At 41.7% G+C, this 19063-nt stretch overlaps 1 protein-coding gene and 1 non-coding gene across 2 annotated transcripts in view; both read right to left on the bottom strand.

The window, feature by feature from the left end:
• The window catches only part of RNF214 (ring finger protein 214), a 59866-nt gene that overhangs the window by 9443 nt on the left and 31360 nt on the right, over positions 1-19063 (bottom strand). The gene's annotated exons all lie outside the window — the stretch shown is intronic.
• LOC116477563 (small Cajal body-specific RNA 11) lies at positions 15278-15431 on the bottom strand. Its single transcript, XR_004250530.1, has one exon. It is a non-coding gene; the product is annotated as a small Cajal body-specific RNA 11 (non-coding RNA).

Raw genomic sequence — 19063 nt, 5'->3', positions numbered from 1 at the left:
CAGCCTCAGCCTCCCAAAGTGCTGGAATTACAAGTGTGAGCCACTATGCCCAGCCTAATAATTCTTTAGACAAAGATTTTATAGGCAGCTGTGTTTTCTTGCTACAACACATATTCCCTCAGTTCCAAAATGTATGAAGAGTCAGAACGCTCTTACCATAAAAATATGTGAAATACATTACAGAGTCAATCCATCTAGCCTACTATTCACTCTGACAATCGGATAATTGTAGGAAAACATGACAGTGCCTTCTGTGACTGATGTTATCCTTGAAGATTATAGATTCTCACTGAACATCTCTAACTTTCATTAAATACATTGTCAACTACAAATATAAACTTATATTAGAAAAATCCTCTTATGTCAATGGAAACATTCCACATATTCACACACAAAAAATTTTTTCCTTTGGGTTTTTTGCCACATTTACCTCACCGGGATCTAACAAAAGGAACTACATGCAACAATAGCAAAAATGGTTAAGAAATTATTTTCTTATTTTCTTTTTTTTAGAGAGAGGGTCTCACTGTATTGTCCAGGCTGGAGTACACTGGCATGATCATAACTCACTGTAACCTTGAACTCCTGAACTCCCATCTCAAATTCTTGAGTAACTAGGACTATAAGCATGTATCATCATGCCCAGCAAATTTTTTAATTTTTTTAGAGAAAGAGTCCCACTATATTGCCCAAGCTGGTCTGGAACTCCTGGACTCAAGCGATCTTCCTGAACTGGCCTCCCAAAGCTCTGGGATTACAAACATGAGCCACTGCGCCCGGCCTTGTTCCAGTTCTGAGGGGGAATGCTTTCAGCTTTTCTCTCTTCAGTATGATGGTGGCTGTGAGTTTGTCATATATGGCTTTTATTACTTTGAGGTTATGTTCCTTCTGTGCCTAGTTTGTTGAGGGTTTTTTTTTTTTGGTTTTTTTTTTTTACCACAAAGGGATACAGGATTTTATCAAATGCTTTTTCTACATCTATTGAAATGATCATATGGTTTTTAATTCGTTTATGTGGTGAATCACATTTATTGACTTGTGTATGCTGAAATATCCTTGCCTCACTGGGATGAAGCCCACTTGATTGTGCTGAATTATCTTTTTGATATGCTGTTCAATTTGGTTTTGCTAGTACTTTGTTGAGGACTTTTGCATCTATGTTCATCAGGGATACTGGTCTGCAGTTTTCTTTTTTTGTTGTGTCCTTTCCTGGCTTTGGTATCAGGGTGAGACTGGCTTTGTAGAATAAGTTAGAGAGGATTCCCTCCTTCTTGATCTTTTGGAATAGTTCCACCAGGATTGGTATCAGCTCTCTGAATGTCTGGTAGAATTTGGCTGTGAATCCATCTGGACCTGGGATGTCTTGGTTGGGAGATTTTTAAAATTACTGATTCAGTCAAACTACTTGCTATTGGTCTGTTCAAGATTTCTATTTCTTCGTGGTTCAAGCTTGGGGGATTGTGTGTTTCCAGGAATTTATCCAGTTCATCTGGGTTTTCTGGTTTGTATACATATACGTGTTCATAGTAGTCTCGGATGATCTTTTCTATTTCTGTGGTATCAGTTATGATATCTCCATTTTCATTTTTGACTAAGTTTATTTGAATCCTCTCACAGCTAATCTACCTAATGGTCTATCATTTTTGTTTACCGTTTCAAAGAAACAACTTTTAATTTTATTGATCCTTTGTATTTTTTGGTTTCAATTTTGTTTAGTTCTGTTCTTTGTTATTTCTTTTCTTCTGCTAGCTTTGGGTTTGGTTTCTTCCTGTTTTTTTTTGGTTCCTTGAGGTGTGATATTATTAGATTGTCAATTTGTGATCTGTCTTTTTGATGAAGGCATTTGGCACTATAAACTTCCTTCTTAGTATTGCTTTTGCTGTATCTGAGATTTTCATAACTTCTGTCACTGTTATCAATCATTTTTAAAAAATTTTAATTTCTATCTTGATTTCATTGTTAACTCAAAGATCATTCAGGATAGGTTGTTTAATTTCTAATTTTTATAGGTTTGAGAGTTCCTCTTCGAATTGATTTCTAGTTTTATACTGCTAGGGTCTGAGAAAACATTTAATATTATTTCTATTTTAAAAATATATTAAGACTTGTTTTGTAGCCTATCATATGGCCTATCTTGAAAAATGTGCCACTAGGCCAGGTGCAGTGGCTCACACCTGTCATCTCAGTTGTTTCTGGAGGCTGAGGTGGGTGGGTCACTTGAGGTCAGGAGTTCAAGACCAGCCTGGCCAACATGGCAAAACCCCATCTCTACAAAAAAAAATATTTACAAAAATTAGCCAGACATCATGGCACACATCTGTGGTCTCAGCTACTTGGGAGGCTAAGGCAGAAGAACTGCTTGAACCCGGGAAGCAGAGGTTGCAGTGAGCTGAGATTGTCCTATTGCCATTGCACTCTGGCCTGGGCAACAAGAGTAAAACTCTGTCTCAAAAAAAAAAAAAAAAAGAGTCATGGCTGGGCACAGTCGCTCATGCCTGTAATCCCAGAACTTTGGGAGGCCAAGGTGGGCAGATAACCTAAGGTCAGGAGTTCGAGACTAGCCTGGCCCAACAGGGTGAAACCTCGTCTCTACTAAAAATACGAAAAAAAAAATTAGCCAAGTGCAGTAGTGGGCACCTGTAGTCCCAGCTACTCAGGAGGCTGAGGCAGGAGAACTTCTTGAACCCAGGAGGCAGAGGTTACAGTGAGCTGAGATTGTGCCATTGCACTCCAGCCTGGGCAACAAGAGCAAGTCTCCATCTCAAAAAAAAAAAAAAAGAAGTCATTTGTTTTCCCAGTACTAGGGGCTTTCTCCTCTCTCCCCTTCATCTAGTAAGATAGTATATTAGCCCCAAATTCTAACTAACTACTCCTTTGAGTTACCCACCACTGAGTTCTTCCATGTGTATGCACATTGCACATGTAAATAAACTCTGTTTTTCCCTCCTGTTATCTGTAATTTTGAAACTGTCCCTATAAACTGTATGAAATTCATCAGGGAAGAAGGGGGGGAGAAACAAAAATAAACGAGGCTTGCAGCACATGCAGTGTTTATCACGAGGTCAGCTTGCTCTCTGACTAGCTTCTTCACCAGTGTTTGGTGCCTGCTGCCTCAGAATCACATAGACCCTGCTACGAAATTAAAGTTCCCCTTAAGTGTTCTATAGACAACATGAACATTATAAAACATTAAGTTTTCCCTTTAAGATATTCTTTCAGGTCCTGCATAGCTGTGAAATTATTGACATCAGCCTGTCTGAAGGACCCCACTGACGCCAGTTGGTCTGAAGGATCCCAGAGAAGCTGACTCACCAAAGAATGCAGTTTCCACATCTTGATGATTTCATCCCCCGTATCCCAACCAATCAACGACCTCAATTTTCCAGCCCCTTACCTTCCACAATCCCCTTAAAACTTAAAATACCAGCCCATAACTCCTCAGGGGAAATGGATTTGAGGGTCTCCTCCCATGTCCTCACTCAATGCTCTGCAATCATTAAACTCTTTCTCTGCTGCAAACCCTGCTGTTTCAATGTAACTGATCTACTACTGTGCAGTGGTCATATAAACTTGTTGGTTGTATAACATTTTGTCAGTTTAATTTACGGGCCCTAATCTCTGAACATAAGAATGTAGAGAAAAGGTTTCTCTTCCCCTATACAACATAGGTAAAATATCCATTCAAAATTCAAGGTAAACAAATAGATTTTAATGTACTAGTATAAAAAACTTCACAGTTTGCCAGGAATAAAACTAAAAAATAAAAAATGAAACAAATTTAAAAATAAAAGCAAAATGTTTATTGATGTGGTTTCAGATCCCACAATGCAACTTAACTTTAAGACACCAACACGTCAAGTTTTGGCATAGTATCAAAGATGAATATCCACAATTATCTTTAAAAGCTATTAAAATACTCTTTGCTTTCCAACTACTTAGCTGCATATCATCAGACTTTCTTTACATATTTCAACCAAAACAATATATTGCAATCAATTAAATATAGCAGATAAGAAAAGTAGGCTTCTTCCATGAAAGAGATTTACCAAATGTAAACAATATTATTATTCTAACTAAACTGATCTTTATCTAAAAAATATTTTTCATAGAAAATATGCTATTTATGTTAACACACAGGTTTATTATTATTTTAAAATAAATTAATGCATAAATATTAAATTTTTTCTCAGTTTTAATTTCTGGTTCAGTAAATACTGATAGATAAAATCCATATAAACAAAACCTCTTTGGGGTCCTTGTTAATTATTAAGAGTTTAAAGGGGTCCTGAGACTAAAATGTTTCAGCACCTCTAATCTACTACACTCCCATGTCATCTCTACCCACATGGATAATTTTTAGCATCTAGTCATATTCCTTATTTTCTACCCTTTACAACAACCTTTGTGAACGCAATATCCATATTCATGATCCATTTGAGACTAAGACCTTGGAGTTCTTCCTCCTCCTAAACTTCATTCCTTGCCAATTGCCTACCAGGAAAGCCATTTCTTTCTTTTTTTTTTTTTAATTTTTAAATTTTACTTTAAGTTCCGGAATACTAGTGCAGAATATGTAGATTTGTTACATAGGTATACATGTGCCATGGTGGTTTGCTCCACCTATCAACCCGTCATCTAGGTTTTAAGCCCCACATACATTAGCTATTTGTCCTAATGCTCTCCCTCCTCTTCCTCCCTATCCCCCCAACTGACCCTGGTGTGTGCTGTTCCCCTCTCTGTGGCCATGTGTTCTCACTGTTCAACTCCCACTTCTGAGTGAGAACATGCGGTGTTTGGTTTTCTGGCAGCAAAGCCACTCCTTAAACCATATTAACACACAGATAGTCTACACTGAAAACCTCAAACTTTGGTCCAGGCAAGGTGGCTCATGGTGGTGGTTGGTGGTTGTTTTTAGAGACAGGGTTTCACTGTGTCACCCAGGCTGGAGTACAGTGGCACAATCGTAAGCTCACTGGAGCCTCGAACTCCTGGGCTCTAGTGATCCTCCTGCCTCAGCCTCCCAAGTAGCTATAGGCATATACCACCATGCCTGGCTACCAGCACTTTGGAAGGCCAAGGCAGGAGGATCACTTGAGCCCAGGAGTTCAAGACTAGCCTGGGCAACATGGCAAGACCCTTGCCTCTACAAAAAAATAAAAAGATTAACTGGGCATGGTGGTGTGCTCCTGCAGTCCCAGCTACTTGGGAGGCTGAGGTGGGAGGACTGCTTAAGCCCAGGAGGTTGAGGCTTCAGTGAGCTATCATCACACTACAGCCTACATGATGCAGCGAGACCCTGCCTCAAAACAGAATACAACAACAACAAAAAGATACCTCAAACTTTGTTCTGTCATTTTGTGACCACGACCTCCTTTCTAATCACCATTCCAATCCTTCACAAGGAATTAATGAGAACTGATCAACTCCTACACTATCCAGGTCATTAGCTTCATTTCTAGCTCCTTTTCCGCTAATGTTTACTACACATACTAGCATGGATATCCTGCAAAGACTTCAAATTTAACCTGTCCAGAAGATAATTTAGGACTCTGCTTCTGCCAGAAATGGAGTACCAGGGACAGATTTACCCTGTGGCCCTAAAGAACTAAACAACCGGACAAAACATACGAAACAGTGTTTTCAGACACTGGACAATAGGCAGCACAGGACTGTGATCATTGAGAAAGGAATACATATGAAAGTAGCCCTACAATTGCTCCAGCTCACTGCCTGGAGGCAGTTTCCAGTCTGCAGCACAGGGGCCGCAAATGCAAACAGAGCTGGCATTGTTGCTAAATGAGACAAAAACAGGAGTTCACAGAGGCCAAGGTGGCTAGAATTTTGAGGGCATAACACAAAGAGTAGGAGCTGTCTTCTTGGCCTTGTTAGGGTACAGAAAACGATACCCCAAAATACGATGCTTTGGTATGCTTTATGCTTTGAATTAAAGAAAACTGGCTGGGCGAAGTGACTCACACCTGTAATTCCAGCACTTTGGGAGGCTGAGGCAGGCGGATCACTTGAACACAGGAGTTTGAGACCAGCCTGGGCAACATGGCGAAAACCTGTCTCTACTAAAAATACAAAAATTAGCCAAGCGTGGTGACACATACCTGTAATCCCATCTACTTGGGTGGCTGAGACAAGAGAATCACTTGAGCCCAAAAGGCAGGAGCTGCTACAGTGAGCCAAGATCACGCCACTGCACTCTAGCCTGGGGGACAGAGCCACATTCTGTCTCAAAAAAAAGAAAAAAGAAAACTGAGGCAAGACGTGGTGGCTCACACCTGTAATCCCAACACTTTGTGAGGCAGAGGCAGGAGGACTGCTTGAGTCCAGGCATTTGAGTTGAGACCAGCCTGCGCAACACAGTGAGACCCTGTCTCTACAAAAAATAAAAATAAATTAGGCTGGGTGAGGTGGCTTATGCCTGTAATCCCAGCACTTTGGGAGGCCAAGGCGGGTGGATCACCTGAGGTCAGGAGTTCAAGACCAGCCTGACCAACATGGCAAAACCCTGTCTCTACTAAAAATACAAAAATTAGCCGGGCGTGGTAGTAGGCACCTGTAGTCCCAGTTACCAGAGGGCGGGGGTGGGGCGGGGGCTAAGGCAGGCAGAACTGCTTGAACCCAGGAGGCAGAGGTTGCAGTGAGCCCACATCGTGCCACTGCACTCCAGCCTGGGCAACAGAGAGAGACTCCATCTCAAAAAAATTAAAATAAGTAAGTAAATTAGAGTGGTGTGGTGGCACATGCTTGTAGGCCCAGCTACTTGGGAGGCAAACGTGGAAGGATCATCGGAGCCCAGGAGGTCAAGGCTGCAGTCAGCTGTGATCATGCTACTACACTACAGCCTGGACAACAGAGCAACTGAGCAAGACCCTGACTCAAAAAAAAAAAAAAAAAAAAAAAAAGAAAAGAAAATTGAAAAGCCTCAGAAATAAGCCTCAGAACCAAGGTCTGTCTCCAACCGTCCACAAGCCCATCTCTCTGGTCCTCTTTCCAGAAGCACCAAGAGGGATTATCTTTGGAATTTCCTTATCTAAGAAAATTCTTATCTCTGCAAAAGAAATGCAAATGTCTTAAGATCCCCTACCTAGGAATCTCACCAAACAACAACGAAAGATTCACTACCAGAGAAGAGAAGAGACTGGAAGTCATCAACATGTCCAGGTAAGACTTTTCATTTATAGATGGTCACTGACTTATGATGGGGTTACATCCAAATAAACCCATTGTAAATTGATTGCGTAAGTTGATTTTTAACTCATGATACTTTCAACTTATGATGACATTTTCTGGACATAGCCCCATAGTAAGTCAAGGAGTACACAAAATGTGTATTGTTTTCCTAGTATCATAAAGTGGAAAAATCGTAAGTCAAACCATTGTAAGCTAGGGACATCTGTACGCTTCTGAGGACAGTTCAGACAGATTACCTGGGAGACAACAGGCATAAGACAACCTTTGTTAGGCTGAGCACAGTGGCTCCAGTGGCTCACGCCTGTAATCCCAGTACTTTAGGAGGCCTAGATGGGTGGATCGCTTGAGCTCAGGTGTTCGAGACCAGCCCGGGCAACATGGCAAAATCCCATCTCTACCCAAAACACAAAAATTAGCAGGGCGTGGTGGCACACACCTATCGTCCCAGCTACTCAGGAAGCTAAGGTGGGAGGATCACCTAAGCCTGGGGAGGTCGAGGCTGTGGTGAGCCATGATCATGCCACTGCACTCCAGGCTGGGTGACAGAGTGAGACCTTGTCTCAAAAAAAAAGAAAGACAACTTTTGTTCACAGTGAAGTTCTACCCCTCATCTTCCTGCCACCTCCCCCAAAGTTCAAAAGAACGTTGTCCCAGGCCATTGTTCTTTAGGTTCATTCTTTTTTTTCTTTTTCATTTTTTATTTTTAGAGATGAATTCTAGCTACATTGCCTAGGCTGGTCTCAAACTCCTGGCCTCAAGCAATCCTCCTCCCTCAGACTCCCAGCTGCTGGGATTACAGGCATGAGCAACTGCACCCAGCATTTGGGCTCATTCTTTTCCCCTGAAAATAATTTACTCTTATAACCTTCATCTCCCCTTCCCTGTTAAAGAAGGGTAGGTATATAAGCATCTGGACTTTACTGGGTTATCATTCTCCTGCAATTCCCCTGTGTTTACTATGCACATGAAATAAATTTTATATGCTTTTTTATCCTATTAATCTACCTTTTGTCAGTTAACTTTTAGTGAACTTTTAAAGGGCAAAGACAACGCTTTCCCTCTTTAACCCTATAGCCTCTCAAACTTATGAATCATTACCAAGAGAAACTAAAGAAGAAAAAGAGCGCTCTTCCATGTTCGTGAATCAGAAGACTCAATATTGTTAAGATGTCAATTGTTCCCAAATTGATCTACAGATTCTATGCAAACCCAATCAAATTCCAAGCAAGCTGTTTGTAAAAGCTGATAATTTGATTCCAAAATGCATATGAAAATAAAAAGTCTCTAGAATATTCAAAACAATTTTGGAAAAAACACCAAAGTGGGAAGATGCACTGATTTCAACATTTACTACGCAGTTACAAGGAAAGACAAACAGATCGACGTAATGGAATAGACAGTAAAGAAATAGAGCCACACTTTTGTGGTATAAGGGAAAATACAATTAAAAATAAGAGATTTAATTCTCCCTGCTGAAAATAATAAAACAGACTCCGCCCGACCAGTCACCCAATCTTGTCTTTCAAATTTTCTTTCACTCTCCTTTTCAAATATATTAAAATCTTTCTAAAGGCTAAAAATAGTCACACAAATCGGGAATGTTTCAAGGACCTGGGAGCCATCTTTTTCAAATGCAAACATCAGAGACAGCTTCCCTATCTCTCAGTTCCCAGTAGGAAGGTAACAGCCTAACTCTGAAGAGCACCTTGCTCCAATTTACACAACTACCTCCTGTCAGAATAATATGACTAAGAACAGTTTGTTTCTCCTCCAGATAAAGCCAATACAGGTGGTCTCCCAAATTACCATAATAAAGTTAGGACAAACTATGCTTCACAAATGGTGCTGTCAAGTCCTCTTACTTGAGGACTAACAATTGTTTATCTTAAAAGTGTGTATTGTAAAGAGTTACCTCGGCTTGGCTACCTACATAAGGGAGTAAGAGTCTATCAGTCTTTGCAATATCTCAGTGCATTTGTGATGGGCATCACATCTGGTTTAATGTTTATTCAATAATAAAACTGTTGTCTTTCTCTACTGCCTTTGTGAGAGGTTTTCTGGGATGCAAGAAGATTTTCATTTTTTCAATTGTATTTCCCCAACAGTGGTCATTTTATGTTCTACAAAAGTGCCAAGGTACCTCAATGGGGAAAGGATAATCTTTTCAACAAATGGTGCTGGAACATGTATTTATATTTATAACCAAAAAAATAAGCCTTTTTTTTTCACACGTGATCTTGCTCTGTCGCCCAGGCTGGAATGCAGTGGTGCAATTTTGGCTCACTGCAACCTCCACCTCCTGGGCACAAGCAATCCTCCCACCTCAGCCTCCCAAGTAGCTGGGACCACAGGCATGCACCACCACTCTCGGCCAATTTTCTTTTTTTTGTATTTTTTGTAGAGATGGGGGTTTCATTATGTTGCCCAAACTGGTCTCAAACTCCTCAGCTCAAGCAATCCACCCACCTCGGCAGCCCAAAGTGCTGAAATTACAGGTGTGAGCCACTGCACCTGACCAAGAAAATGAACCCTGACCCTTACTTCGTACCAGATTGAAAAATTAACTCAAAATAGTTAAATGTAAAAGTTAAACGTAAATGTTAAATGTACAAGTTAAAACTATTAACCTCCTAGAAGAAGGTGATCTTGGGTTGGGCAAAGATTTCTTGGGCCACAAAATACATGAACCACAACAAAAACTGGCAAGCGAGACTTCATCAAAATCTTGCCTTTTGTGCTTCAAAAGACACTGTTACAAAAATGCAAGGGCAAGCCACAAACCAGAAAAAAACACTAGTGAAATACATATTGGATAAAATCACTTATAGAGAACATATAAAGAACACCTGATATGAGAGGACTGTCTGAGCCCAAGAGTTTGAGATCAGCCTGGGCAACACAGTGGGGCCGTGCCTCACAAAAAAAAAAAAAAAAAAAAGGTCGGGGGCCAGACATGGTGGCTCTCGCCTGTAAACCCAGCACTTTCGGAGGCTGAGGTGGGAGGATCACTTGATGCCAGGAGTTTGATATCAGCATGGGCAACATGGAAAGACCCCATCTCTCCAAAAAAAAAAAGAAAAAAAAATTAGCTGGACATGGTGGCACATATCTGTGGTCCCCTACTTTGGGGGCTGAGGCAGAAGGAATGCTTGAGCCCAGGAATTCAAGGCTGCCATGAGCTATGATAGTGCTACTGCATTCCAGCCTGGGTGACAGAGCAAGACCCTATCTCCATTAAACAAAAACAGAAAGAAAAAATAACTCTTACAACTCAATAAGAAGACAGCATGCTTTTTTAAATGCGCAAAATATTTGAATAGATGCTTCACCAAAAAAGAAAGACAAAAGACAAATAAGGGCATGAATAAATGGTCAACATTAATAGTCATTAGGGAAATGCAAATTAAAACCACAATGAGATATCACTATACACTTATTAGAACAGCTAAAATTAAAGACTGACAAAACTTAGTGTTAGTGAGGATATGGAGTAACTGAAATGCTTATATGTTGCTGGTAGAAATGTAAAATAATAAAGCAACTTTGGAAAACAGTTTGGCAGTTTCTTATAAAGTTAAGCAAACATATGGCCAAAAATCCCACTCACAACACTTTACTTAAGAGAAAACATGCCAACATATAAGACAAAAAATAGAAACAACCCAAATATCTATCAACTAGTGAATATATAAAGAAAACTGATACAGTCTTATAATGGAATACTACTCAGCAATAAAGCAGAATAAACTATGGATGAATGGATGAATGGATGAATCACAGGAGAATTATCCTAAACAGGATAATTCCTAAGCAGTTAACAAATCTCATCAATCCTACCTCAGAAAGCCTTTCCTTTCTGTTCCTTTGCTACTTGGATAAGGCTCTCATTTCATCTCACTGGCACTCTAATAGTCTCCCTGACACCAGTTTATCAGTTCTTTAGCCCATCTAATGTAATGCAGCCAGAGATCTTCTCCTTCCAATAAACGCAAAGTTGCTCCTAACAGACCAACCAACCTGCAAATTAAAAAAATCTAAATTCTGCCCAGGCACAGTGGCTCATACTTGTAATCCTAGCACTCTGGGAGGCCAATGTGGGCAGATAGCTTGAGCCCAGAAGATCGAGACCAATTTGGGCAACATGGTGAAACCCTGTCCCTACAAAAAATACAAAAATTGGCCAGGTGTGGTGGTGCACGCCTGTAGTCCAGCTTCTTGGGAGGCTGAGGTCAGAGAATCACTTGAACCTAGGAGGCGGAGGTTGCAGTGAGCCGAAATCCTGCAACTGTACTCCAGCCTGGGCGACAGAGTGAGACTCCATCTCAAAAAAAAAAGTAAAAAAGTATCTACCTGGAGCACTAGAGAGTAAACAAGAAACAGACAAATAATAAACTGGAGAGGATTTGACCATTAGAAAACGTGAATTATTTCTATTTCTTGGTTTGTTATTTGTTTGTTTTTTGAGTGGGGTCTTGCTCTGTTGCCCAGGCTGGAGTGCAATGGCACAATCACAGCTCACTGCAACTTCAAACTCCTGGGCTCAAGCAATCCTCCCACCTCAGCCTTCTGGTAGCTGGAACTACAGGTGTGTGCCACGACACCCAGCTAATTTTTTTCTTTTTCCTTTTGTAGAGACAAGGTCTCACTATGTTACCTAGGTTGGTCTCGAATTCCTGGCCCAAGTGGTCCTCCTGCCTCAGCCTCCCAAAGTGCTGGGATTAGCAGAGAAACAGAATTGAAATGACGGAACTGAAAAATACACTACTGAAAATATGAAATTTACTGCATGGGCTTAATAGCAAAAGGAAAATGATATAGAACAGCAAGTGAACTTGAAGACACATCAACAGAAATTATGCAGTGTGGGGCCAGGTGCAGTGGCTCATGCCTGTAATCCCAGCACTTTGGGAGGCCAAGGTAGGAGGATCACCTGAGGTCGGGAGTTCGAGACCAGCCTGGCCAACATGGCAAAACCCCGTCTCTACTAAAAATACAAAAATTAGCCGGATGTCATGATGGATGCCTGTAATCTCAGCTACTCGAGAGGCTGAGGCAAGAGAATCGCTTGAACTGGGGAGGCGGAGGTTGCAGTGAGCTGGGATCACACCATTGCGCTCCAGCCCGGGCAACAAGAGTGAAACTCCATCTCAAAAAAAAAAAAAAGAAAAGAAAAAAAAGAAATTATCCAATATGGCCCAGCGCGGTGGCTCACGCCTGTAACCCCAGCACTTCTGGGAGGCTGAAGCAGGCAGATCACTTGAGGTCAGGACTTCGAGACCTTCCTGGCCAACATGGTGAAACCTTGTCTCTACTAAAAATACAAAAATTACCCGGGCATGATGGCACATGTCTGTAATCCCAGCTACTTGGGAGGTTGAGGCAGGAGAATTGCTTGAACCCAGGAGGCAGAGGTTGCCGTGAGCCAAGATCGTGCCATTGCACTCCCCTGGGTGAAGAAACAAGACTGTCTCAAAAAAAAAAAAAAAAAAGAAAAAGAAAAAAGTAAAGAAATAAATTATCCAATATGAGAAATAGAACAAAAAAAAATTGCAAAGAAATGAAGAGAGCCTCAGTGAGCTGTCGGACAATATCAAAAGGTCTAATTCACGTGAGAGTGGAGTCCCAGGAGGACAAAGCGGAATAGGGCAGAAAAAATATTTGAAAATTATGTCAGAAAATTTCATAAATTTGGCCAGGTGTGGTGACTCACACCTGTAATTCCAGCACTTTGGGAGGCCAACAAAGGCAAATCACTTGAGCCCAGGAATTTGAGACCAGCCTGGGCAACATGGCAAACCCCTGTCTCTGCAAAAAATACAAAAATTAGCCGGACATGGTGGTGCATACCTGTGGTCCTAGCTACTTGGGAGGCTGAGGTGGGAAGATCACTTAAGCCTGGAAGGCAGAGGTTGCAGTGAGCCAAGACTGCACCACTGCACTCCAGCCTGGGTGACAGAGTGAGACCCTGTCTCAAATTTAAAAAAAAAAGAAAGAAAATTTTGTAAGTTTGGTGAAGGACGTAACTTTACAGATCAAGAAACTCAGAAAACTCCAAACAGGAAAAGTACAGAGAAAACAGCATGTGGGCAAATCAAAGTCAAACTGCTGAAAACTAAAGATAAGTGGAAAATCTTGAAATAAACTACAGAAAAAAAATGACACAATACACAGAGGGAAACAGAATGTGAATTGTCCCTGACTTCTCATTACAAACAGGAGCCGTAATTGTAACACCTTTAACTGGGTAAATGAATTGTGAAATATTCATGCAATGGACTACTGCTCGGCATTAAAAAGGAATAAACTATTGATATCTACCACCTCATGGATGAATCTCAAAAATACACTGAGTAAAAGAAGCCAGATACAAATCTTTAGAAAAGATAAGTGTAATCTATAGTGGCAGACACAGCTCAGTGTTTACTTAGGAACAGCAGAATGAGAGAGCAGTGACTGAAAATGAATACAGGGAGCATTATAGAGCAATAGGTATGTGCTATACCTTGATTGTGTGTTTACACGCATAATTAATATGTCAAACCTCATCAAAATGTACACTTAAAATAAGTATGTTTTTGTATACAAAGTATATCTCAAAGAAGTTGATTTTTTTAAAAAACTAAGAGATGGCCAGGTGCAGTGGCTCACGCCTGTAATCCCAACACTTTGGGAGGCCAAGGCGAGCGGATCACCTGAGGTCAGGAGTTTGAGACCAGCCTGGCCAACATAGTGAAACCCCATTTCTACTAAAAATACCAAAAATTAGCTGGGCATAGTAGTGGGGGCCTGTAATCCCAGCTACTCAGGAGACTGAGACAGGAGGATCGCTTGAACCCTGGAGGCAGAGGTTGCAGTGAGCCGAGATCACGCCATTGCGCTCCAGCCTGGGCAACAAGAATGAAACTCTGTCTCAAAAAAAAAACTAGGAGATAATTCTAAGTTTCTACAATTATGACTCTAAAAAATTTCCAGGTACTTTATCCAAGAAAATTATAAGTCTTTCTGAATCCGATGGCATGTAGTCTTTTTTTATGACATCCATTGCCAGGGAATTAGAGAAGCAGATGGGGAAGGAAGAAGACGACCAAATTAAAATGGAATTCTAAAGAACATCCAATTAATTTTCAATTTACATAGTGAAAGTATAGACTTAAATCTAATCAAATCAAGAATTACATTAAATGTAAATGGACTAAAGGTTCTAATTAAAAGGCAGCTTATCAGACTAGATTAAGAGGACTCAATTTTTTTTTTTTTTTTTTTTTGAGATAGAGTCTTACTCTGTTGCCCAAGCTGGAGTGCACTGGCGTGATTTAGGCTCACTACAACCTCCGCCTCCTGGGTTTAAGCAATTCTCCTGCCTCAGCCTCCCCAAGTAGCTGGGAGTACAGACACACGCCACCATGCCCAGCTAATTTTTTTTTTTTATTTTTAGTAGAGACGAGGTTTCGCCATGTTGGCCAGGCTGGTCTTGAACTCTTGACCTCAGGTGATCCACCCACCTTGGCTTCCCAAAGTGCTGGGATTTCAGTCATGAACCACCTAAGAGGACCCAATTATAGGCTGTCTACAAAGCATACAGAAACATAGATAGGCTGAAGGGGAAAGGATTGAAAAACATACATCATGTAAAAAGTAAGTATAAGACAATTGCAGTGTCTATAGCAACATCACATAAAGTAAACTAATATAAAGAGTATGACTAAGATAAAGAGGGACATTTCATAATGACAAAATAGCCAACTTATCAATGTTGGGGCTCAGGGCACTCCACCCCAAAATATAACTTAAAACAACTTTTTTAATTTTTAATTTTTGTGGGTACATAGTAGGTGTATCCAAAATACAACTTTAGGAGACCAGAATATGTCATTCCAAAATACACCCCTTTGACATACTAATTATTTCAAGATGAATATTTTGAGAAACTGCAGATATAGGAACAGCTCTGAAAAATTTCCCTTTTGTAAAGAAAATCTGCCATCTCTAAAACAATTTTCATCAGTAAAAGTAAGTCTACCAAGAAGAGAGCTGCTCCAAGACCACTTATCACCTGAAAAACATTTTTTTTTAAATTGTACTCTTGTGCCTTGAGACAGCTCTATTCTAAAGACGGTCCTCCTAAACTGAAGGAGACTGCTGTGTGTCCTGCCAGACTACCTTGTTAGAACTGAGCACAGGGGGACCAAAAAGGCAGAGGGGAGTAGAAAAAGCACAGGCCAGGACAATCACAGAGATTTTTACCTACATAACAAAGCAATTTGTATTCACCATATGTTTCTTCCCCTCACTTGCCCATAATTTGTTTCTGCCACCCCCCAGAAGTCCTAAGCCTCTCTTCATTTCTATAGCTCAAGCTGCTACATAAGCATCAATCATCTGGCCCTTTAATCTGATATTTTTGTGGGACTCCTATGTATGCATGCATGCACACATAATTAAAAATTTTTTTCTGCTGGGTGCGGTGGCTCACGCCTGTAATCCCAGCATTTTGGGAGGCTGAGGCGGGTGGATCATGAGGTCAGGAGTTCAAGACCAGCCTGGCCAACATGGTGAAACCCCATATCTACTAAAAATACAAAAATTAGCCAGGCATAGTGGCGCATGCCTGTAATCCCAGCCACTTGCGGGGCTGAGGCAGAAGAATCGCTTGAACCCAGGAGGCGGAGGTTGCAGTGAGCCAAGACCGCACCACTGCACTCCAGCCTGGCGACAGAGCGAGACTCTATCTCAAAAAAAAAAAAAAAAATGTTTTTTTCTCCTGTTAATCTGTCTCATGTAAACTAAATTAATGACCCAGCCAAGGCCGGGTGCGGTGGCTCACGCTTGTAATCCCAGCACTTTGGGAGGCCAAGGCGGGCGGATCACGAGGTCAGGAGATCGAGACCACGGTGAAACCCCATCTCTACTAAAAATACAAAAAAAATTGGCCGGGCGTGGTGGCGGGCGCCTGTAGTCCCAGCTACTCGGAGAGGCTGACGCAGGAGAATGGCGTGAAGCTGGGAGGCGGAGCTTGCAGTGAGCCGAGATTGTGCCACTGCACGCCAGTCTGGCCGACAGAGCGAGACTCCGTCTCAAAAAAAAAAAAAAAAAAAAAATGACCCAGCCAAAGAACTTAGGGAAACCATTTTTCCCTCCCCTACAATAACAATCATAAATGTATGTGTATCTAACAATACAGTTTCAAAATATAAGAAACAAAAATTGACTGAATAAAAAGGAAAAAAAAAGTGGCTGGTGGCTGGGCGTAGTGGCTCACGCCTGTAGTCTCAACATTTTGGGAGGCTGAGGCAAGCGCAGTGCTTTAGCCTAGGAGCTCAAGACCAGCCTGGGCCACATGGTGAAACTCCGTCTCTACAAAAAATACAAAAATTAGCCAGGTGTGGTGGCGCACAACTGTAGTCACAGCTTCTCACGAGGCTGAGGTGGGAGAATTGTGTGGACCCAGGCTGAGGCTGCAGTGAGCCATGATTGTGCCACTGCACTTCAACCTGGGTGGCAGAGCAACACCCTGTCTCAAAAACAAAAAAGAAAAGAGCTATAATCATAGAGATTTTAACATCCCTCTGGCCTAAGTAACTGATATAACTAAATTTTAAAAATTAAACACACACACACACACACACACACACACACACACACAACGCTCCTCAATAAACACAGACAAAGGGCCAGGTATGGTAGCTCACGCTTGTAATCTCAGCACTTAGGGAGGCCAAGGCAGGAGGATCACTTGCGGCCAGGAGTTCAAGATCAACCTAGACAATATAGCGAGACCCTGTATCTACAAAAAATTTTTAAAAATTAGCCAGGCATGATGGCATGTGCCTGTAGTTCCAGTTACGTGGGAGGCTGAGGTGAGAGGATCACTTGAGCCCATGAGTTTGAGGCTCCAGTGAGCTATGACCATATCACTGCATCCCAGCCTGGGCAACAGAGCAAGACCCCAACTCAAAAACCAAACAGGCCGGGTACAGTGGCTCAGGCCTGTAATCCCAGCACTTTGGGAGGCCGAGGCGGGCAGATCACGAAGTCAGGAGTTCGAGACCATCCTGGCCAACATGGTGAAACCCTGTCTCTACTAAAAATACAAAAAAATTAGCCGGGCCTGGTGGCGGGCGCCTGTAGTCCCAGCTACTCAGGAGGCTGAGGCAGGAAAATGGCGTGAACCTGGGAGGCGGAGCTTGCAGTGAGCCGAGATCGCACCACTGCACTCCAGCCTGGGGGACAGAGCCAGACTCTGCCTCAAAAAAACAACAACAACAAAAAAAAAAAAACAGAAAAAAAAAAAACAGACACAAAGTCCTTAACAAAATATTAGCAAATTGAATCTGGCAACATACAAAAACAATATGTTGGGTTTATCTCACAAATGGAAGGTTGGTTTAACATTTGAAAAAATAAATCAATGGGCCAGGTGCAGTGGCTCACACCTGTAATCCCAGCACTTTGGGAGGCTAAGCCAGGCAGATGGCTTGAGGTCAGGAGTTCGAGACCAGCCTGGCTAACATGGCAAAACCTCGTCTCTACTAAAAATACAAAAATTAGCTGGGCATGGTGGCAGGCACCAGTAATCCCAGCTACTCGGGACGCTGAGGCAGGAAAATTGCTTGAACCCAGGAGGCAGAGGTTGCAGTGAGCCAAGACTGTGCCACGGCACTCCATCCTGGGCGACAGAGGGAGACTCTGTCACATACACAAAAAAATTAATTAAATAAAATAAATCTATGTAATACACTGTATTAACATAATAAAGGAAAAAAATCATTTGATAATTTTTTTGAGATGGAGTCTCGCTCTGTCACCCAAGCTGGAGTGCAGTGGCGTGATCTCGGTTCACTGTAACCTTCGCCTTCCAGGTTCAAGTGATTCTCCAGGCTCAGCCTCCTGAGTAGCTGGGTTTACAGGTGCCTGCCACCACGCCTGGCTAATTTTTGTATTTTTGGTAGAGACGGGATTTCACCATGTTGGCCAGGCTAGTCTCCAACTCCTGACCTCAGGTAATCGACCCGCCTCGGCCTCCCAAAGTGCTGGGATTACAGGCATGAGCCACTGAGCCCAGCTGATAATTTATAAATATGCAGAAAAAGCATTTGACAAAATGAAGTACCCATTCATTTTAATAAGTCTCAGAGAATTAGAAATCGAATGTAACTTCTTCTATTTGACAAAAGGCATACACAAAAAACCTATAGTCAGCATCAAACTTAATGGTAAAATATTAAAGACTTATCTTCTAAGAGCAGGAACAAGGCAAAGATATCCACTCTACCATTTCTATTCAATATTGTACTGGAGGTCCTAGCCAGTGCAATAATATTTGTAAGAAATAAAAGGCTTAAGGGTTTGAAAGGAAGATAAAACTGTGTACTCAGAGATACCATGACTGTTTATGTAGAAAATCTTGGCCGGGCAAGGTGGCTCACGCCTGTAATCCCAGCACTTTGGGACGCCAAGGCGGGCGGATCATCTGAGGTCGGGAGTTCGAGACCAGCCTGACCAACATGGAGAAACCCCGTCTCTACAAAAAATACAAAATTAGCCTAGCGTGGTGGCGCATGCCTGTAATCCCAGCTACTTAGAAGGCTGAGGCAGGAGAATCGCTTGAACCTGGGAGATGGAGGTTGCAGTGAGCTGAGATCGCGCCATTGCAATCCAGCCTGGGCAACAAGAGCAAAACTCTGTCTCAAAAAAAAAAAAAAAGAAAAAGAAAATCTTGAAGAATATACAAAACAACTAATACACTGATACAGAAATTTGGCAAAAGAGCAGGTACAAGGCCAAAAACAAGTTGTACTTAGCAGCAATTAAAAATTTTTAAAAATTCTTAATTTCATTTACAATAGCATCAAAGAACATA

The sequence above is a fragment of the Hylobates moloch genome, unplaced genomic scaffold (genome assembly GCF_009828535.3).
Source record: "Hylobates moloch isolate HMO894 unplaced genomic scaffold, HMol_V3 SCAFFOLD_11, whole genome shotgun sequence".
NCBI classification, from domain to species: Eukaryota; Metazoa; Chordata; class Mammalia; order Primates; family Hylobatidae; genus Hylobates; species Hylobates moloch.
The sequence above is the reverse complement of the archived record's forward strand: the minus strand, read 5'-3'. Positions and strand labels throughout refer to the sequence as shown.